This window comes from Pleurodeles waltl, chromosome 5 (assembly GCF_031143425.1).
Source record: "Pleurodeles waltl isolate 20211129_DDA chromosome 5, aPleWal1.hap1.20221129, whole genome shotgun sequence".
NCBI classification, from domain to species: Eukaryota; Metazoa; Chordata; class Amphibia; order Caudata; family Salamandridae; genus Pleurodeles; species Pleurodeles waltl.
Window position 1 is genome coordinate 1089678272 of NC_090444.1, and position 17348 is coordinate 1089695619.

A 17348-nucleotide genomic window follows, 5' to 3' on the forward strand; every position below is an offset into this window, starting at 1 on the left:
GTATCTGTGGTAGATAACTGTACTGGGCAGGAAAGAGGGACACAGACCTTGCAGTCACTATAAGGATGTCACAATGTCATTTCACAATCATAAAAAACATCACTACCCACATCAGAGAAATGATAAGCATGGTATCTGTTTGTGGGAAATCCCTGACCCAATACACATGTCATGATGACATTACTGCAAGTCAATCCATGATGCATCCATACAGTTAGAGCGCAACTCCCAAACAACACACTAGTTCTGAGGACCCATTGATATTGTACCACATCAAGGGCACAAATCATAATCAAATGGATCAACACCCTACCCCACCTGTCATGTCCATCATGCTTACTGCTGTTACACATGATTAACAACATACTTGGAGGCATGAATGTTTCTGTCTGATGACATATGATGGTGACAAAGTCCTGTCTGGGACATCACAGTAAATGGACAACCATTGCAGTAGTATCCTGACTACAACAGGACCCCATGGACACATATGTGAGGGATCTGAGATATCATGCCATCTCCATGGCTACCACATGTCTACATTTCATGTACTGTCTTGAAAATGGACACGATGCTGACACTTCTTGTGAGAAAGTAGCCTCTTTCTAGCCTTGTTACCCCCACTTTTGGCCTGTTTGTGAGTATATGTCAGGGTGTTTTCACTGTCTCACTGGGATCCTGCTAGCCAGGGCCCAGTGCTCATAGTGAAAACCCTATGTTGTAGTGTGGTTGTTATGTGTCACTGGGATCTTGCTAGCCAGGACCCCAGTGCTCATACGTTTGTGGCCTATATGTATGTGTTCCCTGTGTGATGCCTAACTGTCTCACTGAGGCTCTGCTAACTAGAACCTCAGTGGTTATACTCTCTCTGCTTTCCAAATTGTCACTAACAGGCTAGTGACCAATTTCACCAATTCACATTGGCATACTGGAACACCCTTATAATTCCCTAGTATATGGTACTGAGGTACCCAGGGTATTGTGGTTCCAGGAGATCCCTATGGGCTGCAGCATTTCTTTTGCCACCCATAGGGAGATCTGACTATTCTTACACAGGCCTGCCAGTGCAGCCTGAGTGAAATAACGTCCACGTTATTTCACAGCCATTTACCACTGCACTTAAGTAACTTATAAGTAACCTATATGTCTAACCTTTACCTGGTGAAGGTTGGGTGCAAAGTTACTTAGTGTGTGGGCACCCTGGCACTAGCCAAGGTGCCCCCACATCGTTCAGGGCAAATTCCCTGAACTTTGTGAGTGTGGGGACACCATTTCACGCGTGCACTATACATAGGTCACTACCTATGTATAGTGTCACAATGGTAACTCCGAACATGGCCATGTAACATGTCTAAGATCATGGAATTGTCACCCCAATGCCATTCTGGCATTGGGGAGACAATTCCGTGATCCCCCGGGTCTCTAGCACAGAACCCGGGTACTGCCAAACTGCTTTTTCAGGGTTTGCACTGCAGCTGCTGCTGCTGCCAACCCCTCAGACAGGTTTCTGCCCCCCTGGGGTCCAGGCAGCCCTGGCCCAGGAAGGCAGAACAAAGGATTTCCTCTGAGAGAGGGTGTGACACCCTCTCCCTTTGGAAATAGGTGTAAAGGGCTGGGGAGGAGTAGCCTCCCACAGCCTCTGGAAATGCTTTGATGGGCACAGATGCTGCCCATCTCTGCATAAGCCATTCTACACCGGTTCAGGGATCCCCCAGCCCTGCTCTGGCGCGAAACTGGACAAAGGAAAGGGGAGTGACCAATCCCCTGACCTGCACCTCCCATGGGAGGTGCCCAGAGCTCCTCCAGTGTGCCCCAGACCTCTGCCATCTTGGAAACAGAGGTGTTGCTGGCACACTGGACTGCTCTGAGTGGCCAGGGCCAGCAGGTGACATCAGAGACTCCTTCTGATAGGCTCTTACCTGTCTTACTAGCCTATCCTCCTTCCTAGGTAGCCAAACCTCCTTTTCTGGCTATTTAGGGTCTCTGCTTTGGGGAATTCTTCAGATACCGAATGATGCAAGAGCTCACCAGAGTTCCTCTGCATCTCCCTCTTCCCCTTCTGCCAAAGGATCGACCGCTGACTGCTCAGGACGCCTGCAAAACCGCAACAAAGTAGCAAAGACGACTACGGCAACCTTGTATCGCTTCATCCTGACGGCTTTCTCGACTGTTTCCTGGTGCATGCTCTGGGGCTAGCCTGCCTCCTTCTTGCACCAGGAGCTCTGAAGAAATCTCCTGTGGGTCGACGGAATCTTCCCCCTGCAACCACAGGCAACAAAAGACTGCATCACCGGTCCTCTGGGTCCCCTCTCAGCACGACGAGTGTGGTCCCTGGAACTCAGCAACTCTGGCCAAGTGACTCCCACAGTCCAGTGACTCTTCAGTCCAGGTTTGGTGGAGGTAAGTCCTTGCCTCCCCACGCTAGACTGCATTGCTGTGTACCGCGTGATTTGCAGCTGCTCCGGTTCTTGTGCACTCTTCCAGGATTTCCTTTGTGCACTGCCAAGCATGGTTCCCCGACACTCTAACCTGCAGTGCACAACCTTCTGAGTTGTCCTCCGGCGTCGTGGGACTCCCTTTTCTGACTTCGGGTGGACTCCGGTTCACTCCTCTTCTAAGTGCCTGTTCCAGTACTTCTGCGGGTGCTGCCTGCTTCTCTGAGGGCTCCCTGACTTGCTGGGCGCCCCCTCTGTTTTGTCATCCAAGTGGTGACATCCTGGTCCCTCCTGGGCCACAGCAGTATCCAAAAACCCTAACCGCGACCCTTGCAGCTAGCAAGGCTTGTTTGAGGTCTTTCTGTGTGGGAACACCTCTGCAAGCTTCTTCACGACGTGGGACATCCATCCTTCAAAGGGGAAGTTCCTAGTCCTCTTCGTTCTTGCAAAACACCAAGCTTCTTCCATCCGGTGGCAGCTCCTTTGCACCCTCAGCTGGCATTTCCTGGGCATCTGCCCACTCTCGACATTGTCGCAACTCTTGGACTTGGTCCCCTTGTTTCACAGGTACTCAGGTCTGGAAATCCACTGTTGTTGCTTTGCTGGTGTTGGTTTTCCTTGCAGAATCCCCCTATCACGACTTCTGTGCTCTCTGGGGGTTGTAGGTGCACTTTACACCTACCTTACAGGGTCTTGGGGTGGGCTATTTTTCTAACCTTCACTGTTTTCTTACAGTCCCAGCGACCCTGTACAAGCTCACATAGGTTTGGGGCCCATTTGTGGTTCGCATTCCACTTTTGGAGTATATGGTTTGTGATGCCCCTATACCTATGTGCTCCTATTGCAATCTATTGTAACTTTACACTGCTTGCATTACTTCCTTTTGCTATTACTGCATATTTTTGGTATTGTGTACATATATCTTGTGTATATTTGGCATCCTCATACTGAGGGTACTCACTGAGATACTTTTGGCATATTGTCATAAAAATAAAGTACCTTTATTTTTAGTATATCTGTGTATTGTGTTTTCTTATGATATTGTGCATATGACACCAGTGGTACAGTAGGAGCTTTGCATGTCTCCTAGTTCAGCCTAAGCTGCTCTGCTATAGCTACCTTCTATCAGTCTAAGCGGCTAGAAACACCTCTTCTACACTAATAAGGGATAACTGGGCCTGGTACAGAGTGTAAGTACCCCTTGGTACCCACTACAAGCCAGGCCAGCCTCCTACACGTAGGCACAAGACATGTTGGCTACATTGATGACACATCACCCATGACAATGTATATTCTCAACTTACCAAGAGGAAGTTCCTTGCTACAGCTGCCAATACATTTGCCATGTAAGTCATGTCACATGTAAGATGGACACCCATGCATCACCATGCTGGGAGGCACAAGCACACAACATTCAATGGACAAAATGTTACCCTGGGTTGCAGATGTTAACTAACACATTGTAGGAAGGTAGCCTCTTTCAAGCCTTGTCACCCCCACTTTTGGCTTGTTTGTGAGTAAATGTCATGGTATTTTTACTGTCTCACTGGGATCCTGCTAGCCAGTGACCAGTGCTCAAAGTGAAAACCCTATGTTATCAGTGTGTTTGCTATGTGTCACTAGGATCCTGCTAGCCAGGACCCCAGCGCTCATAGGTTTTGGCCTATATGTGTTCCCTGTGTGGTGCCTAACTGTATCACTGAGGCTCTGCTAACCAGAACCTCAGTGTTTATGCTCTCGCTGTTTTCTAAATTTGTCACTGCAGGCTAGTGACAAAATTTACCAATTCTCATTGGCACACTGGTACACCCATATAATCCCCTTGTATATGGTACTTAGGTACCCAGGGTATTGGGGTTCCAGGAGATCCCTGTGGGCTGCAGCATTTCTTTTGCCACCCATAGGGAGCTCAGACAATCCTTACACAAGCCTGCCACTGCAGCCTGAGTGAAATAACGTCCACGTTATTTTACAGCCATTTTTCACTGCACATAAGTAACTTATAAGTCACCTATATGTCTAACCCTCACTTGGTGAAGGTTGGGTGCCAAGTTACTTAGTGTGTGGGCACCCTGGCACTAGCCAAGGTTCCCCCACATCGTTCAGGGCAATTTCCCCAGACTTTGTGAGTGCGGGGACACCATTACACGTGTGCACTATACATAGGTCACTACCTATGTATAGCGTCACAATGGTGACTCCGAACATGGTTATGTAACATGTCTAAGGTCATGGAATTGTCACCCCAATACCATTCTGGTATTGGGGGGACAATTCCATGATCCCCCGGGTCTCTAGCACAGAACCCGGCTACTGCCAAACTGCCTTTCCGGGGTTTCCACTGCAGCTGCTGCTTCTACCAACCCCTCAGACAGGATTCTGCCCTCCTGGGGTCCAGGCAGCCTTGGCCTAGGAAGGCAGAACAAAGGATTTCCTCTGAGAGAGGGTGTTACACCCTCTCCCTTTGGAAATAGGTGTGAAGGGCTGGGGGGGAATAGCCTCCCCCAGCCTCTGGAAATGCTTTGATGGGCACAGATGGTGCCCATCTCTGCATAAGCCAGTCTACACTTCAGGGATCACCCAGCCCTGCTCTGACGCGAAACTGGACAAAGGAAAGGGGAATGACCACTCTCCTGACCAGTACCTCCCAGGGGAAGTGCCAGAGCTCCTCCAGTGTGTCCCAGACCTCTGCCACCTTGGAAACAGAGGTATTGGGGGCACACTGGACTGCTCTGAGTGGCCAGTGCCAGCAGGTGACATCAGAGACCCCCTCTGATAGGCTCTCAACTCTCTTGGTAGCCAATCCTCCTTTCTTGGTAGCCAAACCTCCTTTTCTGGCTATTTAGGGTCTCTCCTCTGGGGAATTCTTCAGATAATGAATGCAAGAGCTCACCATAGTTCCTCTGCATCTCCCTCTTCGACTTCTACCAAGGATCGACCGCTGACTGCTCCAGGACGCCTGCAAAACTGCAACAAAGTAGCAAGACGACTACCAGAAACATTGTAGCGCCTCATCCTGCCGGCTTTCTCAACTGTTTCCTGGTGGTGCATGCTCTAGGGGTTGCCTGCCCTCACCCTGCACCAGAAGCTCAGAAGAAATCTCCAGTGGTTCGACGGAATCTTCCCCCTGCTAACGCAGGCACCAAAAGACTGCAACACTGGTCCTCTGGGTCCCCTCTCATCCTGACGAGCATGGTCCCTGGGACACAGGAACTCTACCCAAGTGACTCCCACAGTCCAGTGACTCTTCAGTCCAAGTTTGGTGGAGGTAAGTCCTTGCCTCCCCACGCTAGACTGCAAACCTGTTTACTGCGTGATTTGCAGCTGCTCCGGCTTCTGTGCACTCTTCCAGGATTTCCTTCATGCAAAGCCTAGCCTGGGTCCCCAGCACTCCGTCCTGCAGTGCTCAACCCACTGAGTTGGCCTCCGACATCGTGGGACCCTCTTTTGTAACTCTGCATGGACTCCGGTTCACAAATCTTCCAAGTGCCTCTTCAGGTACTTCTGCGGGTGCTGCCTGCTTTTGTGAGGGCTCTCTGAGTTTCTGAGCACCTCCTCTGTCTCCTCCTCCAAGGGGCAACATCCCGGTCTTTCCTGGTCCTCAGCAGCACCCAAAAACCTCTTCTGCAACCCTTGCAGCTAGCAAGGCTTGTTTGTGGTTTTTCTGCATAGGAACACTTCTGTAACCTACATCGGGACGTGGTACATCTTCCTTCCAAAGGAGAAGTTCCTAGTCCTCTTCGTTCTTGCAGAATTCCAAGCTTCTTCCATCTGGAGGCAGCTTCCTCACACCTTCATCCAGGGTTTCCTGGGCTGCTGCTCCCCCCTGGACATTGTCGCTACTATTGGACTTGGTCCCCTTGCTTTGCAGGTCCTCAGGTCCAGGAATCCATTGTCAGTGCAGTGCTGGTGTTTGTTGTTCTTGCAGAATCCCCCTATCACGACTATTGTGCTCTTTTGGGGTAGTAGGTGTACTTTACTCATACTTTTTAGGGTCTTGGGGTGGGGTATCTTGGACATCCTGACTTTTTTCTTACAGTCCCAGTGACCCTCTACAAGCTCCCATAGGTCTGGGGTCCATTCGCAATTCGCATTCCACATTTGGAGTATATGGTTTGTGTTGCCCCTAGACCTATGCTTGCCCATTGCAACCTATTGTAATTCTACACTGTTTGCATTACTTTTCTGACTCTTACTTACCTAGTTGTGGTTTGTGTACATATAACTTTGTGTATATTACTTACCTTCTTACTGAGGGTACTCACTGAGATACTTGTGGCATATTGTCATAAAAATAAAGTACCTTTATTTTTAGTAACTCTGTGTATTGTGTTTCTTATGATATTGTGCATATGATATAAGTGGTATAGTAGGAGCTTTGCATTTCTCCTAGTTCAGCCTAAGCTGCTTTGCCATAGCTACCTTCTATCATCCTAAGCTTCTAGAAACACCTCTATTCTACTAATAAGGGATAACTGGACCTGGCACAGGGTGTAAGTACCACAGGGTACCCACTATAAGCCAGGCCAGCCTCCTACACACATTACCCTAGACACATGACAGAGGACAGTGGCCCACATCCTACTCACCTTTGGACTGTGACATTTTGTCTGGAGTGGCTCTTGTGTACAAATTAAATCATGTCCACAAGTCCATTGACAAAATGGCAGAATCTCATACTTGTCGGTGTACCAAGCTTAGAACATCCTGTCTAAACCTTCCAGTCCAACTGTGGCACATAGCAGCCACATGGCTGCAAACACTCACCATTTGAGTGCACTAAACACCCCACACCTCAGGCCCTCCACTGACCAGTTGTCAATACTGTAACTTTTGTGAATCGTTACACGATCACCAGACATTGATTAGGTGCAAGATGGAACACATCCAACAAAGTGGCAAGTGATAGTTAAAGTTCACTGCAAACAATGCAAAAAAAGATACACAACCTCCAAATGTCACATGTCGCTAAAAGACATTAGATGTAACAAGGTTACTGACAGACCCATAGTGCATTGACCAAAGGGAGTGACAAGTGGAGCAAACATAGAGGCAATCCTATCTATGTGTGCACGTGTGCTGAGACAGATTCAGGCACATGCTACTTCAGGGGGTGGGATTTTTCAGTGTCACCTCAACCAGTAGCTACATACATCCACACATGTGTAGACTCAGAAACTGTGACACTATAGGGAAATACCTGGACCAGCATTGTACATGTCCAACTTCATACTCATAAACATAGAATCTACCATCAGGGCACATAACAAAATTGCACATTGTTTGCAGATGTGCAATGTACGAAGATAGAGGTGCGTGCACTGGACACATCAGTGCTGTAAGGTAGAGACAATGAGGTTGAGTGCTCAAGGGAGCCGTAATGGCTATGTAACACACGTTGCCATAAATGAAGTGATCAGATTAGACACAAATGAAGAGCTTGTCCCCAATGCAAATCCCATGTTAATGAATGGACATTGGCCTACAAAGCTGTAGAAAGGCAGAGAGGCATCAAACTACACCCTCATCTGCAAAAGGCAACCTGATACCAGGACAGATGTCAAGTTATCGAGTGCGCAGATATACACAAGCACTGTTCTCAGCAGGCTGAGCAGACAGACCTATATCATACCATGTCCGACTAATCACATGCAACAGAGTTATTTATGTAATCCATAGACAATTTACAATGCATGCCTGTGTCCAGATCTGAGGGGCATAGTGAGTCAATATCTGGCTTCAGTGCAACTGTCTAACAAGGCCAAATGTGGCCCCAGGCCTATGTGTAAACAATGTATAAACACAAATGGGACTCAACCCACACACATGACATGTCATCAACTCCTTTGCTGCCATGCCACCACATGTGACTATACATTACAGACCTTTTCTGGAATAATTTCAATGGGGATTGCTGTCATGGCAACTTGTCTAGCCATGTACATCCAACGCAACTTGGCTCAGGGAACACTCAAATCACACTCACCACATTTTCGCTCATCTTCAAACCTTTCACCTGACATGGATACCAGCCCATTCAATAAGCCATACACATTTACAGCATAAAATAAGTCTTTGCAGACACTAACTGACTAGCTGGCCTTTAGCACAGGCTAGCGAAGAGGTAGATGTAAGTGTGCACATGGTGCACTTACCTGCTCTCTTGGTGCACCATAGAGCTGCTCATACAGGGGTAGGACATCCTCCACCAGCCACTCCAGCTATTCTGGTGAGGAGGCAGGGTCCCTATCAACTGTTGGATGCAGCATGATTGCCTCCAGATGTGGGACACAGCAGCTTGTGTCATGGGGGTGTTGCTGGCAGCAGTGTCAAGAAGCCAAGTGAGGGATTCTGCAGAAAAGGATGGTGACAGCCACTACATAGACGACTGTCAAGGCTGGCGAACACTGCCATTGGCCCAAGAGTGCCATAGGCAGCATTGTTATCCTAGGGCAGTGTCCACCACAGTAGTATCTGCCTACTGCCATGACGACTTCCACTGGCGGTCACGGACAATTCCTAATGTCCATTGGAGTGAGTCAGGCATCTGCCATTTTTGAGCCATTTAAAGTACTTGCACAAAATATTTTGATGCATCACTAACAAACTAGTTGATGTTCTGGGGGATATCGAGTACTGTCCTAGTCATGTCATGTTAGTCAATCCTATTGCCAACCATATTGATATGTAGTAATGCTCATGTGACAACATGCTTGTAGATACCGCCACCACCCTCTCCAATACGTGTGACCTAGGAGGTTGTGCATTCAATCACAGGCAGTTCAGATAGTCTTCTGACTAGGAGTTTCCTGTTCATAAGGATGATTGCTACATATATGTGAATGATGAGGGCATTAATGTCCCAGGCAGAGCAAGGCTTAGACCTTGTGATTTTGCACATAATGTTGAGACACATAACATGTCATATCACGTATCACACCTGTTACATGTCAAATGTAAGGGACATATTCAATCACTGCCTTGTTTGTTTTATGAACCACATAGTAACCCTAAGAGGAGGCAGATCAGACAACCTCTTGCTGAGTTGCAGATCATGGAGGAGAGATTAGGGATTCAGATCTACCGCCTGGTTAGGCAGACAATCATGGATCTTTGTCTCACTTGGAACCAGATCCAAGTCGTCAAAGTGTTCAAGTAGTGTGTATGGCGGAACTCTACATTTCCCAAGTCTGTCCTCAGTACCCAGGTTCAGTCCATGGTGCCTTCATCATGCGGAACAGTGCTATTCCACAGCTGATGACACAACTGTACCCAGAGAGGGCCTGGCTGGTTGGTAAAACACACGTCATGTGTGTATTTATGTATCATGTCTGCTGTTAGTGACACACTCTGTACTCATGGTTGCAAACATGCTGCCTTACCTTACAGGGGAATCTGTGTTTCTGTGTACCCAAATCGCCCCTGGTTCTTGATACCAGTGAGAAACCCAACTGTGCCAGGGGAGGTCTTCTTCAAAAAGGCACATGGGAGAACATGCAGTGTTGTGGAGCCGGCTTTTGGGATCCTGAAGGCGAGATTCCGTAGCATTGACAAAACAGATGGAGCCGTCCTCCACTCACCTGCAAAGGTTTGTAAGATCATTGTGGCCTGATGCATGCTCTACAAATTCGCCCTGAGCAGGAACATCCCATGCATTCCCGATGAGGGTGAACTGGCAGTGCCACAGGTTGAGAATCCAGAAATGCCAAGTGAGGATAATATTAATGAAGAATAAGGTGGAGACATGCAAGCAGATCTCATCAGTCAGTACTTCACCTGAGGGTAAGTACCTGATGTTCTGTGATTACTCGGACTGCATCGGTTACTGTAGAGGACATGATATGTTGTGACGGGTATGTCACTTACTGTGAGACAGGATATTTTATGCAATGCATCATAGAGCAAAGCTTTGCTGGCTATAACAGAGTTGAAAATGCCCCTCTCTTGAGCATCTCCTTTGATATGTGCAATCATATTGCACTTTCAGTGATACTACAAAAGATTTAACTGAGTTTTGTGTTTAATGAATTGTTTTGGCTGCCTAAACTCCTTGTATGTGACTTTTTCCTTCCAGGTCTCATCCCCATGCCATCCTCAAGTGAACATTTCTGATTTGCGTCAAGGGCAGGTAGAAGTGTCTAGTCTGACATGTAAATGGGCCATAAGATGTTTCCAGGTATTGATTATTACAAATTTGGTTTGTGTGGGTGCCATGCCCACGCTGGCTGGACAGTGAAAGGGGAGTTTCTAGTGCTTGAGAATGGACCTGTTTGGCCTGGTATGTTTATCAAATAGTCTCACATGTGTGGTTATGTGCCCTTGTGACATGTTCTTGTGGCCAATCCTTGCCCTTTCCCTTCGCATTGTGTTGACAATGTTACTAAATGCCCTGTATGCAGTTGTTGATGTGTTAACTCATTGCAGGTCACAGGTGCTGTGTCATTACACTGACATAGGCGTGTGACATGGCAGTGGATGACTAACCATTGTAATAAGATGGGCTTCAGACTAGGGACCATTGTACTGTCCTCTGCCTGTGTCATGGGGTATGTCAAGTTGAAAATACATGATTTTGGTATGGGATAAGGGTCAAGCTGTAGACAATACCTACCAATCCATTTGCCTATCCTATATTACAAGGTCTGACATAAACCTTTTTGCTATGATCAGACGGATAGTATTTTGGGATATCTATACAAGTGAATCAATATTCAGTCATTCTTGGCTATTACAGTCCAGACATACTTGCAACCTATAGGCTATACAATGCAAATAAATAGTTTTTGGGTGACAGTACTTTTGTGTTTTGTGTTGGTAGCGATACTCAACATGACCCAGGCTGTGATATGTCCTTCCTTACATTGACATTCTCACATGTACCTCATTAACATCACATGCTTTTCACATTGAACATCCCAGAGTGCTCAATGTGTTTATTTACAGGTGTTCTTGAGTTGGAGATGCAAACTAATGAGAAATAACAAACACAAACAGTGAAGATAACAGACATGGTGGATGTAGTCATTTGAGTAGCTGCCACAACATTTCTAGTCCAAAGTCTAGTGTCCTATTATCCTGGAAAATTAAAGGTATTTGTGAATTCGACTTTGGAATTAAAAGTACTTCCAAAGTCTTAAACTACCTTATTTTTACATATAAGTCACCCCTAAGGTGTGCCCTATGTGCACCTAGGGTTGGGTGTCATCTACCTATAGGCATGGACCTTATAAAAATTATTTTATAAGCCCTTGTGAGGTAAAATAGCCAAATTTGTTTTTCCCTCAATGTAGTGATTAGCCTCCTGAGGCTAAAATGAGGAGACTTTATTTTCATTAATAAAGTCCCCTTAAGTGTCAGATACCTCGAGTTTGGTATCAAATTAATTATTATAATAAATCCCAAAAGTTACAATTGTTGGATTTAATATAAATAGTTTGGGTAAAGAGTTTTAAAACTCTACCTGAAAATTGCCAACTTCAGCACTGTAGTGCCCTTCACTGATTGGCCCGCCTCTGGCAACCTGGTGAGGCTGCCTTGATGAGGCGTGAAGTGGCTGGGGCTGAACACAAAGGATGTGCCTGGGGAAGGAGATCTGCCTCAGCAGATGATGAAGCAGGAAGGGGAGAGGGCGGCCAAACTGGTCTTCAAAGGCAGGGAAGGACATTTGGAGCAGCCCAGCATCTCCCTCACATCATGCAATGCCAGAAAATTAGGTGCCCTCTTGATTAGATTAGGAGAGGGCAGGAGAGGGGTGTGTTTCGAATTTTAGCCACAGCAGTGGGTGGGCTCATCCAGATCTAACCTCCAAAAATTACATTCAGCCATATTGGAATTTTGAAGAACGTTGCCCCCTGGGATAGATTGTTGCCACACTTCCCAGGAAATTGTCATCACAGGGAGAAGGATCATGCCTCTGATTGGACAACCAGGACCCCCCTGTTTTTCATCCAGGAGCAAGGATAAATATGGCAGATCTTCATCCCACAGCTCAGATCCCTACAAGGAACAAGACAAAGAAGAAGACGGACTGCCATGCTGGACCCCTGACCTACACCTGGACACTGCACTATGAAGGACTGTACCAGCTGCACACTTGGGCTTCACCAATAAAATTACTATGCCTGTCTTCTACTGCTTCAGGAAGGGACTCTCTGTTTGCTATTGGTACAAAGGAGCTGCCCAGAGTCACCTGCATCAAATCCTGCAAGCAGAGCCTAGCTGACCAGTGTCCAGTGGCTATTTGAGGATTCTGACCAGGTGCATTCTGAGAATTCTAGTCCAAACTCCCAAGGAGCAAATAAGAGCTTCTGATCCTTGGATCAAGTTGTGGGCACTTCATGGACCGAAAAAAGGCCTCTGGAAGAAGATCCAGGAGTTTGGAGATGTTTGGAGCAACTCCATAAGCTGAAGAGGTGCATTGTGGGAGTTGCATTCCAAAACCCCAAGAGGCAAACCAGAGCCTCTGAACCCTTGGCTGGTGCTGTGGACCACTTTTCTGAATCAAGAAACACTTCTGAAAGTAAATGTGACAGTGTTACCTCATTGGTGGCCTGAACTCTGGACTTTGTCCCTTTCCAGTGTGACCTTTTTTAACCCTTTGAGCGCTAGTCTCCTAAATTAAGCCTTGGCACTTGCTGCAAGCTACCAAGGGTTGAGCTAGGTTTAATTTATTGAGACCTAACTGGACGTAAGTGGAGGTTAGTGACCTGTTGCTAAGTGTAGGTACTGCCCTTATCGATAATCCACTTTCCAACACCACCCTACCATTGGCTCCAGGTCCATCATTGTCTGAGGTGTCCAGATGAGATTTAGGTACCTGGACTGGGGGGGCACATAGTGATGGACTCTGTCCTTGAGACACAGGTTTGGGGGTGAATGGTAGCCTGAGATATTGATGCAACAGGACTTGAAGGAGTCATTGTGTTCAGGGTGAGGCTGACCGGTGTCATCTGACCATGTTTCCCAGATGGGCCAGCACCGTCCTCAATGTCCACACGTCCAGGAATTGAATCCTTACTGAATGCTTCATCCAGGGGATGGGGGATTGGCAGTCTCTGGAGGGATCTCCATGTTCCCAATTGCAGATTGACCTGTTCAAGTGATGGGCAGTATATTAGAGGTTCTATTGTGACATGTAGCCCCAACAGTTTACTGTGACATTTGTTACACGGCAAATACACATTGGCTTTGCATTTCTCCCTTTATTTGAGAGGCACACCTGCTATCAACTGAATGGACCTGACATTTGAGGTGATGATAAATACTATTTCAAGTCACCTTTCTACAGGTTGTGCGAGTATCTTGGGACTTGGGTAACTGTCCATGGACTCCTATTATTCCAACAGTGAAGTAAAATCAGTGGCTGGGCATGATGTGGCTTAGCTCATCTTGGGCCCTAGTACACTCTCATGCTTGTAGATCCAGGACCATGTAGTTGAACATCTTACTTGTCAACAAGTGGTCAGTGCATTGTGTATTTGTATACTGCCGCATGCATTTCGATGAGAGATCTTAGTACCTTTGTTTGTCTGTCAGTGATTTTGTATGCAGTTGGCTGGCCTTATGGTCCACATTATTTTCATCTTGGCTTACCTATTCAAGATGGATCTACTTGATTTGCCACATCACAGAGTGTACCATGATCTGTAAGTTGGTCCCTCCCAGGAAGCTAAACATCATTAGTGATTTGTTAGACAGCAGCACAATGTCATTGTGGACACTGGCCTAATGTATGGAATTTCAGCAAATGGCTCTCCTGGGCTTTCAATGTATGTTACACCAACTACAACAAACAGCATACATAAGTAATCCTTTCAGGTGCATTAATTAAATTTTACTGTGTGTGGATGTAGGAGCATGTTTGTACAGATGCACAATGGGCAGGTACTTTACTTTGGGTAGACAGTGCTTTCTGGCCTTAGCATTGCTTCCTTTGCCTAACCTCCCCACACAGAATACAGTTGGGATCCCCTCAGGTGAGTACAGTTCAGTAGCTGAGTAAAGGGAGAAGGGTCATAGTAGGTGAGTACAGAGTTGTGGCTGAGTGGAGTGGCATTCTCAGTGCCTTCTGGCCTTAGCATTGCTTGCTTTGCCTGCCCTCTCCAATCAGTTTACAGATGGGATCCCCTCAGGTGAGTACAGTTCAGTAGCTGAGTAGAGGGAGAAGGGTCATAGTAGGTGCGTACACAGTTGCAGCTGAGTGGACTGACATTCCCAGTGCCTTCTGGCATTAGCACTGCTGTTTTTGCCTGTCCTCCCCACACAGTATACAGATCGGATCCCCTCAGGTGAGTACAGTTCAGTAGCTGAGTAGAGGGAGAAGGGTCATAGTAGGTGAGTAAACAGTTGTGGCTGATTGGAGCAACATTCCCAGTCTCTTCTGACCTTAGCATTGCTGTCATGGCCTGTTCTACCCATTCAGTATCCATTAAAATACCCCTCAGCTTAGTACACTATGATGTGGAGTTGTTAAATGTGAGGATTTTTTCGAAAGGTACTGCGTTCTGGTATGGGTGATAGTAACACGGTACCTGCTAGGCGTAGCTGTGTTGTCAATCCCTGAGGTACACCTGGTTTACTGGTACGTCATCCCCCCAGGTGGGTTTCATTAAAATGTTGGAGGACAGATAGGGGTCTATGGACAGGTGGACACTGGGCTTTTAGGTGACATTGTAGGTGGTCATGTGGGGCAGTAGCATGTATGACAATACATTTTGGGGACACATTTATAGTTATGATTTACCTGACTCGACTCCCCCAGGTCTCTCTGTCAAGCCCCCAGGATGTAGAATGGCCAAGACCTTCTCCTCCCATAATGTGAACTGTAGAGGAGGAGGTGGGGTCCAACCGCCAGTCTTGTGAACTGCCAGTTGGTACCTGGACACCATTGAATGGACCTTGACCCTGAGTTTGTCACACCTATTTTCTGATCTTGTCTTTTCTGCATGGGTACTTGCCTACAGAATTCACTCTGTTGACTATTCTTTGCCACATTTCTGGGTGATAGTAGTCTGCTGGTCTTGGGCTCCAAATATATGTGGCTCAACTCCAATGATTTTAACCACCATCACCCTTAATTCGTCATCGGTGAATCATGGGTGTTTTTGTGGTGACATGGTGGTGTATATAAAGTGAGGAAATGTGTAGAAATTAATTTCTAGGTGCTGTGTGATGAGTGGGTGGTGTGCAGTGAAGTGTGTGAGAGTGTGAAAATAATGTGTTTGGGGGTGCAGTGAGGATGTGGGATGTATGGCTTATGTGAGGTGGTGTGCCTATCCTATCGCTTGCACAACAGTTGTTGTGTTCTGCGTTGTGGAGGCAAAGGATTGTGGTGTATGAAGGGGTGTGTTTTATAATGTGGTTGGTATGTGTGTCTAGCATGTGTATGTGTGTCAGCGGTGTTGTTTTCAAATCTATCCAATGTGGTGTTTTGTATTACTGTGGGGATCACTGAGCACCGTGGTTCTCACTGCCATTGGAAGACCGCCATGGCAATTTTTTTGTTGTAATAGGTTTGGTGTTTGTTTTTTTAGCTGGTGGTCCCGGGGATCAGACCGCCTCTTCGCCACCCTCCAGGGTCCTCGCAGAGTCGGAATTTTGGGTGTCTTTTGAAGGGCTTGGCTGGGTCACTTGTAATACGTCAGTCTGTATGACCGCCAAAATGGTGGTCTTTTGTGGCCGACACCACAGAACGACAAACTTGTGTTTAGCCCCATAGTCCTTCCAGTCTAAAAGACAGTTCTGCCTGTAGCTTACATTCTCCAAGTAAAAAATATCTGTAGATTAACATTTCTCCCCACATCAATGGCTTACGTAACTTAAATAACACTAGTGTGCTGCTAAGAGGCGCTAGGGCCTTGTAAATCTGACCCTATGTTAGAACATAGGGTCATGCTACGCAGGTTCTAACAGAACATGGGTAAAGACATAGGATAACATATCAGCTTTGTTTTCTTCCTGCCATGAAATTGTAATCAGCATACAATAAGGTCCAATACCCCTTATATGCATTAAACGAGTGTGCAGATTTCATATGCTACAAATTACTGACTGCTTTGGGATGCTGCACCTCAAAAAAGCCATTTCTCCTTTCTTCAGTCTCCCCATAGACTACTAGTTGTTATTTATTTGAAACAAAAAATTCAATTCAGCAAGGGTTAACTTCCAGTTTTAAGGCAACTAAGTGCACTTGTCACATATTATGATGACCTTGACATTATACACTTTTATAGTGCAAATTTGCAGATGTTAGAAATATGGGTTCAAACCTGCAAAATCTCCCAGTATTTCACATTTGGACCTCTGGCCTGTTTTGACCTTTGCTGTGGTACGTAAAAGAGTCCCACCAAAACGTCTGTTAAGATTGAATTACTTGCTGCATAACATGAGGTCTGCTGCCTGTGAACAGCTAGGGTAAGTGGCTCTTGGTAGGCCTCAGGCGACATGCTGGGGCATAGCTTTGGCAGAGGGTGTTTGGGGTGTCACTTCAAAAATGTTAGTTATTTCACAAAATAATGTGTTTTCTCTCATTTAGTACCCTCACCTATCTCCATTACTTTCCATTTCCACTACCACTTAAGTGCCTCTTGTGCATCTTGCATGTCATATAATGTATTTTAACATTAAGTGCCACCGTGTTTGTTGGGAAATGTGAAGTTCGCCAGCCCCCAGCCTTACTGACCAAGCTACGTCTCTAGTGACATGAATGGAAAGTGCATGTATACTTTTCATTCAAATGTGTGGATTAGGGTAAAGAGTATATTAGTTTTGATTTAGAGTATGAGAACAGAAAACTGTTTTGAATCTGTTATGCTTGTATGGTATGGTTATGCTTGTATGGTATGGTATGGGTAGAGCCTGTCAGGCATGGATTGTAGTCCTGACAGCCTTAAGGCGGTCTTCCTCCCAACTTTT